Below are 18012 nucleotides of genomic sequence, written 5' to 3' on the forward strand. Positions count from 1 at the left end.
GCATTACAAACTAGCGTTGACAAATGAACGACCCCAGAAGAGTTCTTTGCAAAAATTACAACTATATGGAAATCAGACTAATATTACGGCCAACTGTAGCGTTCATATTAAGAAATAAACAAAGAACAAAACTAAAAACGAACCAAGCAGATCGATAAAGCCTCTTGATGCACCGAACGTGTATTCTATCGCCTTTTTTTCTTTCATTATCTTATACCCAAAACATGCTTCTCCTCCAATGCAAGTCAACAGCGAAATACATTCCTGCATAGCTGTTGCAAACCCTTCCTGCAGCGTTTCCAAACGCTCGGACGCACGTCTCCAGCCCCCGCAAATGCATTTTTTGGCAGAAAGTGATGCAGGAGCCCCGGGGTGTCCCAGGCGGGTCTGCACACCGTGCCTCCGCAGCTCGCGCTGCACGTGCTCGGGATCAACAGTGCGCCGAGCTCATCACTGGCACCTTGAACTTTCCGTCGGGCACGAGGCGGGCTCTGCAGAACAGCGGCAAAGCAGCACCCGCAGCGCACAATGCCAGGGATTGCACCACCGCCACGCGCGCACTCCGTCACTGCTTGACGCGAGCCGCCTGCGCGCGCAAAACTGCCCCCTGCGGGATTGCGGTGCGACGCTGGCGCTGCGTGCGCTGCGGCGGCGGCTGCGCTGCCAAGGCTGCTACCGTATGCAAATGCGGCCTCTGACGTCGCGATCATGTGGCTCTCGGCGTAGATTCCCCACTGATCGCGGCGGATTTCTTCGTCTGCCGCCCGCTCTCCGGCGGGTCCGAGCCCCGCAGACCCCCGGCGCTAGGAGCACGGTCCGGGGCGGGCAGGCGCAGCGCAGGTAAGAAACTTAACCTCTGGAGCTGGGTGGGGGCAATCACAGCGCCGAGGAGGCGGGCTAGTGCCTCACTGCTGTAACTTTCTGCGCTCTCTGCGGGGGAGCGCCGCCCCCGGGCGGGAGGGCGCCCCTATCTCTCTGTTCAGACCTTGTACGGGGCCCCCCAAAGTTTGGGGCCCGAGTGAGACTGCTGAGCCGGGAGGTGGGCGTTGGGGGGGTTCAGATGAGAAAAAAAAACATGTCTACGTTTGCCGATGTCGACATCAGCCTCAGAAAATATGGCGTCCGCAGCCGATAGGGCGTTACGTAGAGCGGAGTGCGCGAGGGGGCTGACTGTGCGCGCGGTGCCCACGGGGTGACCCCCTTAAACCGGGGGCAGGGTGGTGGTGGTGGTACCCCAGTCTTGGCGCCCAGTTGTCTCCCATCCCCTCTCTCTAGCGTCGGGGGCTGGCAGCCCGCTCCCCCGGTGACGCTGTGCTGCTAGAAGCCATGACGCTGGCTGGGGCTGTAGCCGCCGCTCCTCCCTCTCTCCAGAGCTGCAGCAAAGTCAGGACACGCTCTGTACCCGCCTGGGTCCACCCCTCGCAGCCTTAGCGCACACAGCCCTCGCAGCTGCAGGCAAGCAAAGTTTTTTTGCACGTGTAATTTTAGGGTTACTGCTTCCTTTATTGTCCTATGTAAGTAGCCAGAGCTGTTCGTTTCATTGAAAGATCAGGTACTTCTTTCTGTAGCGCTTCCACTACCGGCAACCTAGGCAGGCGCTTGATTGGCTGTGTGTGAGACTGAGCTCTGTGAATCACATTGTCCTCTGGACGACGATGTCTTAACCTCCCGGGGTGAGACTTTTTGCTGTCTGGGTATGTCACTTAGAAAATCAAACCCTACAAAAGAGAAACACATGTTTACTCTAAAAACGGCCTCGCTCAAGGTTTACAAAGCATCGTTTGAAACAATGTACACATTATTGTGCCCCGTATTCTACCGATTTCGTCCACGAGTCAATAGCCCATGCGGAGTTGTGCAGTAAGTATCAAACTGCAGTGAAGCAAACACGAACTGTTTACAATCTCTCATATCATGTTGTTAGCCAGACTATATTCCATGCGTGTGACCGTATAACGAACAGTTACTTATGCAGAATGGCATACTGTTCGTGTTGTATCCGCTCAGAAGCCCGGCCGTTATTGGTCTCAACTCCTATGTTGCATTGAACAATTTGTGTGACCAGTTTAATCTCTATAACCGGACTCGTTTAAGTCGGAGCGGGGCAGCCCGGCCTGCTACAGACTTCTCATCTCCTTTGTTATTTCCCCCAAAACACCTCTCCCTTCTAGTGCGTGACTGTCTACCCCAGCCTGCCCGGCGCCCCTTCCCTGGCGGGGGCTCTGGCTGCGTCTGAGAGCGGAGCCTGGCGACCTCTCCCGCTGCCAAAAGTGCACTTGTGCTCCGGAATTGCGGCAGTGATTTGCCGAGAAGTTCCACCTGATTGACTGACTACAAAGCCACGCGGGGGTGCTGCCCTCAACTGCTTCCTGATTGCCTTTTGTTTGATGTTCAGTGTGGGAATCTGAGCTTCGACGAGACGCTTGTAAAACAACCCCGAGCCCCCGCCCCCCCCTTGCCTTTACACTAAACCCAAGTGCAAATAGTTCCTCTTCTGAGTGGGCTCTTATATAGCACTTCAGCAAATCCCCACCCTCCCTTCCCACCCCGGGACTAACCGGTTGCGAAATTGGGTGTATTTGCTTTACTGTAAAATATTTAGATGTGATATGACTACCACAGAGTCGCCAATTTTCGGCTTCTTATTTGTGCACTTTGAAAGCCATCAAAGCACCTCCGTCAAAAATATCTAGCGACAATAAGCAATAAATATGCCTGCAGCAAACGTTATAAATTGATGTACACAGGTCATCGTCAGCGCAGTACCGCAAATAATATGGGGCAGATTTATGACGGACTTGCGCCATGTTTACACCGCCGTTGCGTGACGCAACGGCGCGGAATCGTGGCGCATCCCTGTGACCTATTTACAACGTGACTCATCTAGGCAGATGCGTCACGTTGTAAAGCCCTGCGCCACATGAAACCTGCGTCAGGTTTCATGTGGGCGTTCTGTCGCAGGGTGGGCGTTTCCTCGTAGGAAAGCCCCGAGGCTGCTGCGTCAAATCCTTATGCCTGCTTGAAGCAGGCGTAAGGAGTGACGCACCACGTTATGTATGGGTGGCCTCTGTACATTGCAGGAGTTTCGTCGCACTTGCGACGCTACTCCAGCAATGCACCGCCCGTACCCCACAAGATGCGTCACGCATCTGCCCTTCCTTGCACCATGGTGCGCCGTATTGTAAATGCGTGTTATAGTTAACAGGAGTATGACCCATATACCTGATTAGGACTGGGTAAGGAAGGTACAATCAAAAAACAATGTCCCAATAGGTAAAATTAGACAGTCAATTAAATAAGCATGCACTTCGCATTGCTACAAGGAAAGAAGGAGAACACTCTAGAATTTTAAGACAAGATAGTCAAATCATCTTATTTATAATATACGTTCATGGTCAAGATACAGTTATATAAGCAGCACTGTGTAAACTCAATTACGTGACAACCATAAAAACTTGGTGCTCTACAAAAGTGACTGTCGTGAAAGTGAAAGTGGCGACGCAAGTGAAGAAATAAACCGCGTGAACGGCGCACTGTGAATAAGGTGCAAGTTGATCCTCATTAACGTGGATCGAAACGCCGTCGACTCCACAGCTTATTAATTGGCGTACTTTACCAATGTGGTTCAAAGAATGCGAATAACTGTAATCTGTGATATCACTTTGTCACATGATACGAGCCACCCACTGTAGATAACTTGCACCTTAATATTAATATTGGGACATTGTTTTTTGATTGTATTGTAAATGCGGCGCATCTGTGGTGCCGCAAGGAGTGAATTGCGTGACGCATCAGTTCTGGCGCATCCCTGCTGATTTGCAGAGATGCGCCAGAACTCCTAAATCTGCCCCTATATATTTTACCTGTGCGAACAAAAGTTTGAGTGATGCTGAACGAGACCTCAAACAAAATATCCATTTTAAATGCTCGAGGACTGGATTGATCACTGATGCAACTTTTGTTGGCTGCATAACATTTAAGACACATTTTTTCATATATTGTTTTTTTGCTAGGCGTAGTTCTAATGCATGCATTTGTAGTGATTAATTTGTGCCTACGGTCTGATTATTAGCCTTGTTGACCTTTTTTCGGGTATTTATTGTTGTGACCAGTTGTTGGTGCTTAGAAGTAATGCATACAATTAATGGGGGCGGTTTCCACGCTGTTAATTGTGAATACGACTGGTATGTTTGAGAGGGAGCAGTGTTTGGTGAATTGAAAGTTGACCTCGATTTAGAGAAAAAAAAAGAAAGCGACAGCGGTAGTTAGGATTGGTGTATTCGGTTATTGGTCTTTGAGGGGGCAAGGCACACCCCAGTGGTGCATGGGGCACGACCCTCCAGTGTGTGTGGAACCTTCACAAACGCTTGTCACTGCGTTTCCACACTAATGTGTAGTTCTAAACTTCCAGGTACAAGTGGTGCAATCAGTGTGAGAAAGTGCAGCAATATCCCCCGATTCAACATTCCGTGGAAAAAAATCCTTTTCCATGAATTTGAAGAATGGAAAATGTTTATTACCACGGAAACTGTGCACTCACGGCATCAGGGAAAACTGTCATGCCAAAAGTTCCTGTGAATAACAACACCATAAATAAATAAATCAGTCGATTGACAGTGGAAAGAGTACGCTCATCAGGTCACTTTTGCAGAAAGGTCCAGGGACTTGGAGACTCCGTGGAGGAGCTCGATCACCTCCATTCTTACAGTTCGACTTTGTTGATCCTCGCCCTTTCTCTCTGTAGCAGTCCACATGGAAGTTTTTTAAAGAAATGCTTGAAAAACCATCTGCACTCTGTTTATTTTAGTTTATAGTTGCTTTACTAACACCAAAGTATCCTAGCGTTGAACGAGCATCAACCGAAGCATTATTTATTTGTTTATTAATGAACACTAGCATTTGTGCAAGAAATGCTGTACACCGTAAAGCAACAGTACATAACGCCATGAGTAGTTGGGTGGATCACCGAGCTGTGGCTGATGATGAATTTAACAAAGATGACGCATGCATTACTCATTATACTTTTAGCAGTCTTAGTGAGAATTAGTAAGGCGAAAAAGACTGCCACTGAGCTCAGGGAGTAGCCAAGGAGTTGGAGTTCAAGATGTGAAGTAGCATTTGGATCCGCTCACAGGAGAGGTCTGGAATCTGTGCAAGATGCAGGGTTGATTGGTGGCGGCAATTCAAAAGGATTAGTTGACATAGAATGTATTGATTACAAGGATGTGCAGATTTGGGATGTGTGTGTGTGATGGGCACTCTTGACAACTAGCATAAGTAGTTTACAAGAGACCTGTTTTTGGTGGCCTTCTATTCTAACAGTGGTTGTTTAAATGGCAAAGTTGAAAAGTGTCAGGGTGGCTGCCTTTAGTCTTTTCCGGGTGCAGAAGTGTTCATTGGTAGAACGAATAGGGGCCTTTTTGCAGACAGTCCCTCACTCACTACGAAAACTTTGACTGGGTAGTATTCAAGGGAAGAGCTAGTTTTTCACAAACTGTATCAAAACATGTGTTGCTAACTGTATTGTAAACGACTTGTGCATCGTGCTAGAGGTAGTGTTTGTGTTGGATAAGGAGGTGAAGTAAAGTCTGTGACTGGCCAGAGTATGTAATGTCTAGGTGAAGAGAGGATATGGAATGGAGGAAGGCGAGTTGCAGCAAGCCTGTTGGGCTTGGGAGCGAAGAGCGTTGATAAAACCTTGGTACTAAGATAATATTGTGGCAGCTAGAGTTGACCCTGGGCTGGTTTGCTGGTGTTGAGATGCTGGAGAAGCGTCCAGATGTCTGTCCGCTGGTGGATACTTGAACCCCTTTAGGGGTTGTTTGGTGGGATGTAATGAGGGTTGTAGACTTGGGGCAGCTGAGGTGAGATGTGGATTAAGTATTGATGGTGTCCAATGCCAGCTGTAGGTTGTTGTTGAAGAGGGTGACATAGGAGGAGCCCTACAGTGGAAACATGTGATTGTGAATTTGGCCAATGAACACTGGGCTAGTCTTGTGAATACTTTGGTGTTTAGTTGTGATTTCAGGGTATCCTATACCGGGGAGTGATTCACTAGAGGATAATAATGGATGGTTGTGCGGTGATTATGGGAGCAAGACGATTTCTTGTGTATTTGTGGAGCGGAGACTGCACTGCTTGGAAAGAGGCTGGCAAAGGATTAGAGATTTAGATGGAAATTCATGTTTAACAAGATAAGTAATGTCACCTGGCAGTGAGTGCAGTATAGTGTGCACTTCTTCAGAGAGGAAACCAGTAGCTTGTAGACTGCAGTGTAGTATAATGGTTTGAGAATTAAGGGCATTGATCAATGTAAAATTGTGTCGCACAGCAAATGTTATATATTGCTGGCCTGAATGCCAATACGGCTTTCTTAGTAGGAGGCCAATTCCTCCATCTTTTCAAGCAATGTAACTTATATTTACACATTCAAGCTTTGCTTTCCAGGGGGAACAAAACTTATATACATAGTAAGTAATAGCTTTATTTCGATATAGTTCATATCATAAAAAGCAATACATGTACATTAAAAAACAGTAAAAGCCAGTGCATGAGTAAAGACATACAATTCAGACAACAAATTACATAAGAAATTGCATAAAAACAATCTAAGATACATATCGAACAAGGTACAAACTTATATACATACCTACATGTTCTGTGAGTCTAGCAGCCAGGTGTGTACTTTTGTTTGCCCGCGTTATCCTGGTGGGATACTTTCTTTTAAAGAAAAAAAACATTAATTAATTTGTTGTAATTTATTATCTGTTGTACTGTAATTTTATTCGTTTTTTTTCCTCAGCTAAATTTTCTTCCTAGAACTAATGGAATTCAATTAGTAACTTGGCACAAAATATTGGATTTCATTCTATTATTGATATATTTTCATGTTTTATATCACCAGGTATTTCAGGTGTGTACAATGAAATGTGTATTGTCATTGGAGTTTCCTTTTATCTAATATGCATCTTCAAAGAAACCCTTTTTGTGAAGAGCTTTGTTATATAAAGCTGTAATTGTATCTAATAAATTTAACATTACTGGCCGCTGGGTGCTGACCAGGTAGATGCTATTGCAGTAAGTTTAGAAGATAAATGCCTGGTTGTTTGCGTGGTTGGCTACAATTAGAACTCAGAGACCTCTATGGGTAATGGGATGCGGTCAAATTGCATGAGAAAAGCCATTTGCCTGACTACATGATTCTGTTCCAGCTGCTGGCACAGCGATTGGCCTACTTGAGCCTTAGTAATTGTCCAATGTAGCAAGAGACAGTTTCACAAACCTATGACTATTATTAGGGCGTGGCTTGGCCCTGGCAAAGATGGCCGAGCCCCAAAACCTCAAAATTCGGCATAATTCCCGTATTGGTGAGCCCAGAACGCCCGCAGCGCTATCGGAACACCAACTAACCAACCTGACTGCTGTAAAAAAATCCTGTCGAAAAAGGACTGATATCGCTCCGTCTTCGGACTCTGAGTCGGGGCGAGGAGCGCTAGCAGAGGCCCCTCGTGAAGATTGGGAGTGAGCTGTGTATCCGCCCCTTCGTGGAACCGACGCAGCTGTGGGCCCTCACAGGTACGGACCAGCGGGATCCCACCCCCTGCCCGACCCACATCCCCCAGCTTTCTCCCAACGAGGTTCGCTCTGACATTGGCGGTTGCGGTGGGAGGCGGGAGCCAGCTGCCTCTGCTCCCCCGGATGTCAGACTGCTCGCCGCCATGACCTGAAGATGGCCAAAATCCCACGGAAGACGGAGTTCACTGAGCCCCATGCACGCCATTTCCGGCGGCACTTGAACAACTAATCGGCCCTGCGTTGCCTCTGGCGCCACGTGGTCTCCACTTTGAAACAAGCTCACGCTCCTTACAAGCGGGGATAAACACTTGCATAAAAAGGCCACCCAAGGCTTGCTACACCTGCGCTGGAGGCTCGGAGGTGCTGGCGGACATTGGCCCGAAGTCGGGAAGCGCTGGGTGGGGGCCCAACACGTGGCCGGCTGACCGTGGTGGTGACCGCCGACAATTGCACGAAGAGTGGTGCCCTAGTGATACATGGAGGGACCACCTTAAACACAACAACTCTGTGCCTAGGGACAATATCGCTGAGGTGGGGTTACATCAGACAAGTTCAGGATCTGCTGGAGCAGTGAAGTGATGCCCGCCGTCTGACTGGCAAAACAGGTTCCAGTAACGATAACATCGCTGACGCTCAGCTGACGGACTGCACCTGGGGCCTGTGTTGGGGCGACCCAGAGCAAACAGGCCATCCTAACGATCAGAGGCCATCGACATGCATGCCCCTACAATGAAGCCCAAAGGTGGTGGAGCGGTACAGGCAAACAAGCTTGATAAATACGCAGTACTGAAGCAGCCGCCACCGGACGTCAGGGCCCGAGCGGGCAGTCTGACGACAACGAACCATCCCTCAGCTCAATAATGTGGCCATCCAGGTGCTGGGTGCCTCACTCGAAACCAAAATCGGCAAGGTCTCCATTGAAATGAACTTGTTGTGAACCGACATGAATAAAACGACAGAGTTAAGAGACGAAAGCCACGGAGCTCCAAAACTCAACCAAAAAGTTGGAAGAGCGGGCCCAACAGCTGGTACACCAGCACCGCCAGATGGCCCTTAAACTCGAGGACCAGGAGAGGCGGGCTCTCTTCAACAATATCAGTGGTGGGGTCCCGGAGAGATCAGAAGGGCTGAGTGTGGATCTCTTTCTTGAAGAGATAATCCTCAAATCGAAATGGCTCTCCTCCCTCTTCACGATCGAAAGAGCGCATCGGGCACTGATCCCGTGACCATCATCGTAAAAATCCTCAACTGCAGGGACCGTGACGCAATTTTGCAAGCTGCCCGCCTGCAAGGGGACCTCCGCTATGAAAACACCACTGTGCGCGTCTTCCCGGGTTTCACTCCTAAAGTTCAACAAGAGCGACATTCATTTGAAGGGATCAAGAGGGCAGTACGAGACAGAGGCATCAAGTACATGATGTTCTTCCCCGCGAAGCTCAAGATCATCGTAGACAGGAAATTGTGGTTTTTCGCGATCCATCAGAGGTGCAGGCATGGCTGGACAAGGCGACTACGCGGAAGACAGAAGCGACCTAAGGATGCGGCTGGAGAGACACCCGTGCCCACTCGCCGGGCTCTGCAGATGGCAGATTGGAATCAGACAGACTAAGTCAGCAATCCTGGAGGTTGAAATCTGTTAGCCCGGCGACACTGGAGGCCAGCAGGGACTGAATGGGTATTCCTATGGTGTTGGATTTGCGGAACTGCCCCAGCAAACTGTAACTTATAATGCTTAACAGGATGGTCTGGGGGTGGGGATACGATATAAGGGATTGGCCCTGCGGGACTAATGGGACCTCACAATGACACTCTCCTTTGGTGGTTAGGGGTGGACCCCAAGCGGCTAGAGTCGGTGCTAGCCTATACTCCCCCGCAATTGTTGATCTGTTCATTGAACGATAGGCGCTCTGCTAGTTTGGGATGTCAGTAGTTCTAAACCTACACAGCAGGGTAGCTGGGAGGGGGTTTGGTTTCATGGGAGTGTTATGTTCAAATCTTTCGTAAGCAGTTTTCAGGGATTTTGGGAGGTGGGTTGTGGGAGGAGCAGTTATTGGTCACGCTCAAGCTAAATGTCTCTACTTTGGTTGCATTACATGTTTAGAGAGCACATCAGGAGCCTTATCTGTAAAAATGAGTCCGCAATGGGATAAGAGTCTTAAGCTCCTTAGTTGGAACGTCAACGGGTTGGGGGACAAGATAAAACAAAGTATTGTGCTCCAGCACATAAAACGACAGGCTCCAGATGTCGCACTGCACCAGGAGGCACACCTAATTGGCAACACCTGCAAGGCATTAAACAAATAGGGTTACAAACGGGTAGCACAAGCCGGCTTCACCTCCGGCTCTCGAGGGGTGGGAATTCTCTTCAAACACTCCTTTACGTTCAGCATACAGCGCATCTGGACTGACATGCTTGGGCATTACACAGCGATCTCGGGGCAATGGGAGGGTCACACCCTTACAGTCCTTCAAGGACTTGGGTGCTTTCATACTCTTGCTTCCAGAAGGCCACCTTGTGATGGGTGGAGATTTCAATGCAGTTGTATCGGGCCATCTCGACCGATATCCACCTCGAGATATCGGCATGGTGAGCAGTTGGCTCTCTAACTTCCTAGAGGCCCTTGGCCTCATGGACCTCTGACAGGTGCGCCACCCTGATCTCAAACACTATACTTTCTACTCCGGGTCACATCACACCTTCTCCAGAATCGATTATATCCTCATGCCTGAGCTCAGAACACGACCATACAAGAAATCAAACATCTGGCAAGGGGTATCTCCGATCACTCCCTACTGTGGGTGCATTTAACAATTGGGGACAAAAGGGTAGGTTGTGTGGCGCCCATTAACCTGTGGTATATCCACAACCCCGAAGTCAGAGCCACACTTATACAAACTCTTGACCATTACTTCCAGTACAACGAAGGCACATTCGACTCCCCTACCACCCTCTGGGAAGCTTTTAAGACTGTCATTAGGGGCCATGCGCTCTTGGCAATGGTCGGGTCGCGCAAAGAAAAAGACAAAGAGATGACTTGTATTGAGCATGCCCTCCTCCGGCTCGAGGCAGCGAAGGAAGGAGACAACCAGGATGCCCTCCATAAACTGCAACTAAAGACATTGGAATATAAAGCTGTTGCGACTGACGAGACCAAAACTTTCGCAAGAGACAGGGATGGACAATTATACGACCAAGGAGACAAAGCGGGCAATCTGATTGCATGGTTAGACAAGAGAGAGAGGGTGAAAAGACTGGTACCAGAGCTCAAGGGTAGCCTGGCGCCGTATTGACAGAACGACATTGTGCTTGAATTTGTGAACCACTTCAGGAAGTTGTATCAGAGCAGCTCTGATCTGCTGGAGGAAGACCAAAGTCATCGAAAAAGCGGTCAACAACCAGCTAGCCGCATTCCTCGAAACCAACAAATCCCTCGACTCCTCACAATCCGGCTTCCGAGCCAAACACAGCACGGAGACCGCTCTCATCGCAGCAACAGACGACATTCGAACTCTACTAGACAACGGAGACACAGTCGCCCTCATCCTCCTCGACCTCTCTGCAGCCTTCGACACAGTCTGCCATAGCACTCTCCTACAGCGCCTCAATAACATCGGGATCCAAGGAAAAGCACTGGAATGGATCACCTCATTCCTCACCGGAAGAACCCAGAGAGTCCGCCTCCCACCATTCAAGTCCGAGGCCACTGAAGTCATCTGCGGCGTACCCCAAGGTTCCTCACTCAGCCCCACCCTCTTCAACGTATACATGAGCCCCCTCGCAACAATTGCTCGCCAACACAACCTCAACATCATTTCCTATGCAGACGACACCCAACTGATCCTATCACTCACCAAAGACCCCAACACCGCCAAAACCAGCCTACATGAAGGCATGAAAGAAGTAGCAGAGTGGATGAAGCACAGCCGTCTGAAACTGAACTCAGACAAAACAGAAGTCCTTATCTTAGGCACCTCCCCCTCCGCTTGGGACGACTCTTGGTGGCCAGAGGCCCTTGGAAAAGCACCCATCCCGACGGACCACGCACGAAACCTGGGCGTCATCCTGGACTCCTCTCTCTCGATGAACAGACAAGTCAACGCAGTCTCATCTTCATGCTTCAACATCCTCTGCATGCTCAAAAAAACATTTCGCTGGATCCCCACCGAAACCAGAAAGACAGTCACCCATGCACTGGTTACAAGTCGCCTGGACTACGGAAACACCCTATACGCCAGTATCACCGCAAAACTCCAGAAAAAGCTCCAACGCATCCAGAACGCATCAGCCAGACTCATACTAGACATCCCACGCAAAGACCATATCTCTAGCCACCTGAAAAACCTCCACTGGCTCCCCGTCAATAAGAGGATTACTTTCCGACTCCTAACCCACGCACACAAAGCACTCTACGAACTTGGACCCGAATGCCTCAACACACGACTTTCCTTCTACACCCCCCCTCGCCAGCTTCGATCTTCCAACCAAGCCCTTGCTACCATTCCTCGCATCAATAAATCCACCATGGGAGGCAGATCCTTCTCCTACCTCGCAGCTAAAACCTGGAACTCTCTCCCCACCCACCTACGTCTCACACAGAACCACCTAGCATTCAGAAAGCAACTTAAAACCTGGATATTCGACAAGTAACTCCCTTCCCCTCCTCAAGCGCCTTGAGACCCTCTGGGTATGTAGCGCGCTATATAAATTTCTGACTTGACTTGACTTGACTTCTTGTAGATATTCAACTGCCTACCCTTACAGACTCAGACAGGCATTCTTTAGATAGTGCACTGACGAACCACGAAATTGCAACAGCAATAAGAAGTCTCCAACGTGGGAAAGCCCTGGGCCCCAACGGACTGCCCTGTAGTGTAGTTCCTATATTCCCAATAGGCTCTGTGCATTGGCAATAACATAAACAACAGTTTAGACGTAGGACTGAGGTCGAATAGGTCTCTATTGAATATGTTAGACTTAATTGTGAATGCCAGCTAGCTCGGAGGTCACTAGAAACTTTCTTGAGTACACAAGAAGGGATTAGTTTCTGGCAACCGCATAAACATGACAACTTTGCTCCCCTAGAACAAGGAGTATATCTCCAGAGTCGCGGAAACAATAGATAACTATTTTATTCCGTCAATCGTGCATGCTTAGTTTCACCAGAAGTGCAGAGAAACAGACGGGTGTTTTCAATAAAAGTGGTTATTTATTGAGCAGTCTTCTTTCTCATGCAAGAGAAGTAAATTGCTACAATTGCAATACTTGTCATAAAGTAAGGTGCGTACAGTAAAAGGAGTATTATGAAATAATACTGTAAAAGCATGGTATGGTTTCTAAGCCATAAGATACTTTAAAATGGATAAAATACATACAATGATAAAATAATGACTAAACGTACTCAACTGGTGCTTCTAAGATACGCCTACCCCGGTGTACCTAACCTAAGCCTAGTACATGGGACGGAGTAAATGAGATATATTTTAAGCTAAGATAGTTTCTGCCAAGAATCTGAATCAATAATTCTCTAAGGGACTAATTAGCTCCGTACCTTGTTTATAGAATGAAGGAGGTCTTGTATCTCTCTCTCGGGACTCGATCTCCCAGCAACCCGCAAGGGTATAAGGGAAACACTGGAGCTGGATTTCTCGGCAGGAGTAAAGACAGCGTCTCTCTCAGTGCGTCAATGGGACTGTCGGCTTCCTTCGGCACTTGCTTCAGCAGGGCGTCAGGCAAGTAGATAATAGTTGAGCTGCTCCAAACCACCGTGTGTTTTGCTAGGGCAGATGCTGGTATATTTATACCTGGAAGGTGCCGAGTTTGACGTAAGGTTGGACATAAGACGTCACTAAGAACTCGCAGTTCTTTCAGGAGTTCTAGGACAAATCAATACAGAAGCAGGGGGAATTCCCGGGCTGCTGGAGGCTTGGTTTGTTTAAGAACGCGTTGTGCTTTCTAGGAGTCTATGGGAGTAGCCTTACCGTATTTGGACTGCATTGGCTAGGTCTTAATAGGGGTATGATTTTTATGCCTATGTAAGGATATGATTTGATATAACCACATAAGGGAATAAATCGGGAATATTAACTAGAGTCCTAGAATCGACTTAAACACCCACTCCACGTATAATGTCCATCATTACTAAATACTAAGCAAATATAAACATTTCTATGCATGTATTTTCCATTTGAAATGGTATATACACGAAAAATGAGTATTCTACTGTACGTTTTCAAGCAGTGGTATCATTCAGATAATATTTTTTGTACATCGGAATCTTGACTGAATGAATCACGAAATTTACATTTATGAAATGGCTCTTAATACAGAAGAGAAGGTCGAGACCATTTCATCACATATTTATACAAGACTGTACATGTGTTTGATGCTAAGTAAAAATATTGTCTCTAGAGTGTCTAAAAATAGAAATCCTTGTTCTCTAAGAATAGTTTTACTTTAAGCAGAGTATCATGTGCCAAAAAGGTAAATATTTTGGGAACGGCGAAAAATATAATTTCGCTCTCAGGGGAAAAAATAGTTCCAGAGTTTTTTTAGAAGTTATGTTTATCAAAACTGAAGGCCGAATTTAGAGTTCATGGAACGCTGTGTGCTCGTGTTTTCAAAAGTTATTCTTGTTGTTGGGAGAGAACATTAACTCAGATAGGCTGGCAAATAATTTGTCTACAACAGTAGGTGAAAGTTGGACCTGATCAGAAAAAGTAGAAATAGTGTATATGTGAGAAGCATTGCTGTCATCGGTGTGTAGATCAGCAATGGTCACAGAAGGTTGTACCTGCGTGCCGCTTTCATCTCGTACCTCACCGCCACCTAATCGTAATGGTGAGGTCTCAACGAATGCCGTCATCAGAATAGGTAGCCGCTGGGGACAACACGTTGCTTGAGCCGTTACCGAACCAAGCAAAGTATCAATATCCATAGGTACTGCTGATGGGAGTGTGAGACAGACGTCTAACACGCATTCTTCTCCGCAGAGCAGGCATCGTAGAACAGGTAGGATACAATCTTGCCAGATTGGTCTGAATGAAAGAAACCAGGTAGTATACAGATCTCTTAGCCGAGCCAAGCTGAAGATTTTAGTAATCCGATCTCGGTATCACATTGCTAGGATCATTTCTTCCATTGTAGCCTGAGTTTTGTCTGTGACTTGGCTTGCCATATCGGAGCAGAAGGAACAAAAATAAGATTCCTGCTACGAGTCCCAAGATGAGAGGCAACCCACCGAACACAGAGTGTTCGAAATTCGGGAAGATGCTCAGGACTGCTTCAAAGGGTGCCAACAGTCCCGAAAAAATTGTCTTAAATACATGTGCGATGCCACTGGTATCAGACATGTTCAAAATTTGACTTAACATTTCTATGAAATGCACGGGGCAATTTGTCGATAATAATGCATGTATCTCTGCTGCTGTCCTTGCAACTTGCAGATCATACGTTTCTCTAAACGAGGTTAAAGGCACAGTTGTTTGTAAAAGAATGGACTTCATTCTGCTAAAAGGATCAATTCGAATAGAAGAGATATTCAATGAAGGCCTTATTGCTGCCTCCTTGTCTGGTTTGCGGTTTGGATATAATACGTGCATACAGCAAGTGACCCTGGATGTAACACTCACGAGATAGGCTATTCCTGGCACCATGCCACAACAGCTGCGGTCACTTAACATAACTGCCGTTGGAAAGTTGTCTGAAAAAACGCTCTATTTGTGTGGCAGGGGTGCCATGCAGGTTGCATGAAAGGTTATTTGATGAACCTTCGTAGGCTCCATGCAAGTTAATACCTTGACACAGAAGTTTACCACTTAGTGAATTTTTACAGTTGTCACCACTAAGAAATACCTGTTTTCCCCCCACTCCAACATCTATGTGTGTAAGGTAAATTCCAGGTTGACATGATGTACCCTTTACCCAACCTTTCATACCGGCCCGCTGGTATATGCTTTTGGCAATATTGAAACTGAAAAGTCGTTATCGGAATTGTAATGGTGCCATGTATTATCCATTCAATGACAGGCCTTTCGGAGATTGTCAATGGTAATCTTTCTAGTTTTTCAATGCTCAGGACCGTATAGTCTGCTCCTTTTTGTGCCAAAGAGATTTGTTTATCTGTAAGGTTAAAGACCGAAAGTAATGACGTTGTGTCGATTAGACGCCATGGCACGTAGCCTGAACGGAGATTTTGTAACGTCCAGCCTAACTGTACAATAGAACGTAATTGGGACTGGCCATGTTGTAACATTAGCATATCCTGTTCTATTATATCAATAGCAGATGATACAATGCTGTCCAGTGAATACATTCGGGTGGACAGAGTCGTCAACCCATTGTCCACTACAGACTGTTTTTTCCAAATTAATACGGTCAATTTCTCGTATTTTTTCAGCAGTTTCAATTTGCGTTACTTTCCAAGCTTCGTTGTATGCCGCTTATATACTGGCATATATGAAACGTTTTTGACGCTGTTTGCGATGTCCCAGTAAGAAATCTCACAAGTCAGCACCTTCTTTAAGTAAAGTCAAGTGTTGCTTAATTTCAGGTAGTGTGGATTTCTGTAGCCATTCAAGGCATAGTTTTCCTACACTGTTTGTTGTTATTATCCCTGGATGTTGTCTCTGGGAATATCTTGGGTCTGGCCTGTTCTGTTTGAACCCCTGTGTTTTGTTCAGGTAGTGTGGATTTCTGTAGCCATTCAAGGCATAGTTTTCCTACACTGTTTGTTGTTATTATCCCTGGATGTTCTTTCTGGGAATATCTTGGGTCTATCCTGTTCTGTTTGAACCCCTGTGTTTTGTTCAGGAATCTGTCTTGACCGTTATTAGTGTCTATGGGCCAGATCAACCATTTTTTCCAATCAGGATTAGTTCTGTTTTGGTGTAAAATATGGGATACGTCTATCTCCTCATCTGTAGTGTCTTTACTATCAGGTATGGGCTTTGGTATAGATGGTTTGTTTAAGTCTTTTATCCTGGCTAAGCCAAGACAGGTTGTTTGTTGAATGGTGTCATTCAGGAACATTATTAGTTCTGGGATCATACAGGCTCTGAATAGTGATTCTAAACCTTGTACCTGCCAGTCTTTTGTACCCCAAACGGTTTTTGTCTCAATATTGTTTTTCCAAAATTCAAAACCAAATGTGGACATTTCTTCATAACATTTTGCAGAATAAATCATTTTAGTATTTGTCAACATGTTTTTCATTCCTGTCTTATTAATAATTTTAAAATAAAACGTTTCTGGATCTGTTATTAAACCCTGAGAAGTATGGGAATTTCTCATAAAATGTTGTAGAACTGGTTTTTGGCGGTGTTGGACAATGTTCCCATTGATTATAAGTAAAAAGATTTCTCGGATTAGCAGATTTATGTAAATAGTGATGCCCATAATGATTAAAGCAATACATTTCTTCATAAACTGATGAACCTTCTAAATAATCATGTTCTGTAAATTGTGCTGACATTTTTAAATCTGACATCATATTATTAAGTTTCAAAGTCCCAATCATCAGAGAAAGTCACTTAAAGAAACCTTGAACTGATGTGGATATTTCAAGAGTTCAACCGGGCCATGGATGTCGTAACCAGTTGCGTCCCATGCTCCACCACCAGGTATAGGAATGGCTGTGATGTTCACTGATGATAGTTCTCTTTTTTCAATGTGAGATGATCTGTGAGGCTTTAGAACCAAGTTGATGTTCTGACTTGCTGTGTCCATTGTACTTTATTTTCCATCAATCATTCTTCCCACGCTTAATACCAAAATGAGCCAGAGCAGGAGGAAAAGTACACCTAACACAATCCTCAATTCAATCCATGGTGAAATCCGATATGTTTCTCCAAGTTGATGAAAGAGTTCTATTATTTTTTTCTTTGAAAGATTTATTTGCTGGCTTTTCTTCATGTTCACTTGGATTCTCAGAAAAGTCATCGAAATTGATAAAGTAGCCAGATGCAGTTTTGTTGGAATTGCTTTAGGATTTTCATTAATCTTTGGTTCTTCCTTTGTTATATTAGTATAGTCGGAGGCTACATCATTGTAGACTGGTGTTTCTTGACGAACTGTTGCAATTTGGGTTTCAAGAGGCACAAGTTCCATGGCTTTGTTGCATAGTCCTTTTTTATTCACTAGGTTTATCAAATGTGATTCGTCTTAGTTTGAACCTCTTGAATTGTAGCAAGGTTTGGTCTTTTGCTACTTCTTGGGAGTCCACTGGACCTACTACTTATTATTGCCACATGATTGTGGTTTTACCAGGTCGATTGATACAACTCTGTTCTCCTTTTTACCAGCAAGGGGCGGTAGTACTACTGATCTTGTTCTGCTGATAGCTAAGACAGGTACTGCTTTTCTGTAAGAAGGCCCAAATTCCTTCTTCACCGCAATTTCTTCTCTGATCAGATCCCCAATATTTGGAATCCAGACAGGTC

The 18012-nt window shown here is 46.2% G+C and overlaps 1 protein-coding gene across 1 annotated transcript in view; it reads left to right on the forward strand.

Moving 5' to 3' along the window:
- Positions 1-511: 511 nt before the first annotated feature.
- ZHX2 (zinc fingers and homeoboxes 2) overlaps positions 512-18012 on the forward strand; it is a 226570-nt gene continuing 209069 nt past the window's right edge. The window contains exon 1 of the mRNA XM_086966168.1: positions 512-840. The gene's annotated coding sequence lies outside the window, so the exon portion shown is untranslated. The remainder of the gene's footprint in view (positions 841-18012) is intronic.

The sequence above is a fragment of the Lissotriton vulgaris genome, chromosome 4_1 (genome assembly GCF_964263255.1).
Source record: "Lissotriton vulgaris chromosome 4_1, aLisVul1.2, whole genome shotgun sequence".
NCBI lineage: Eukaryota > Metazoa > Chordata > Amphibia > Caudata > Salamandridae > Lissotriton > Lissotriton vulgaris.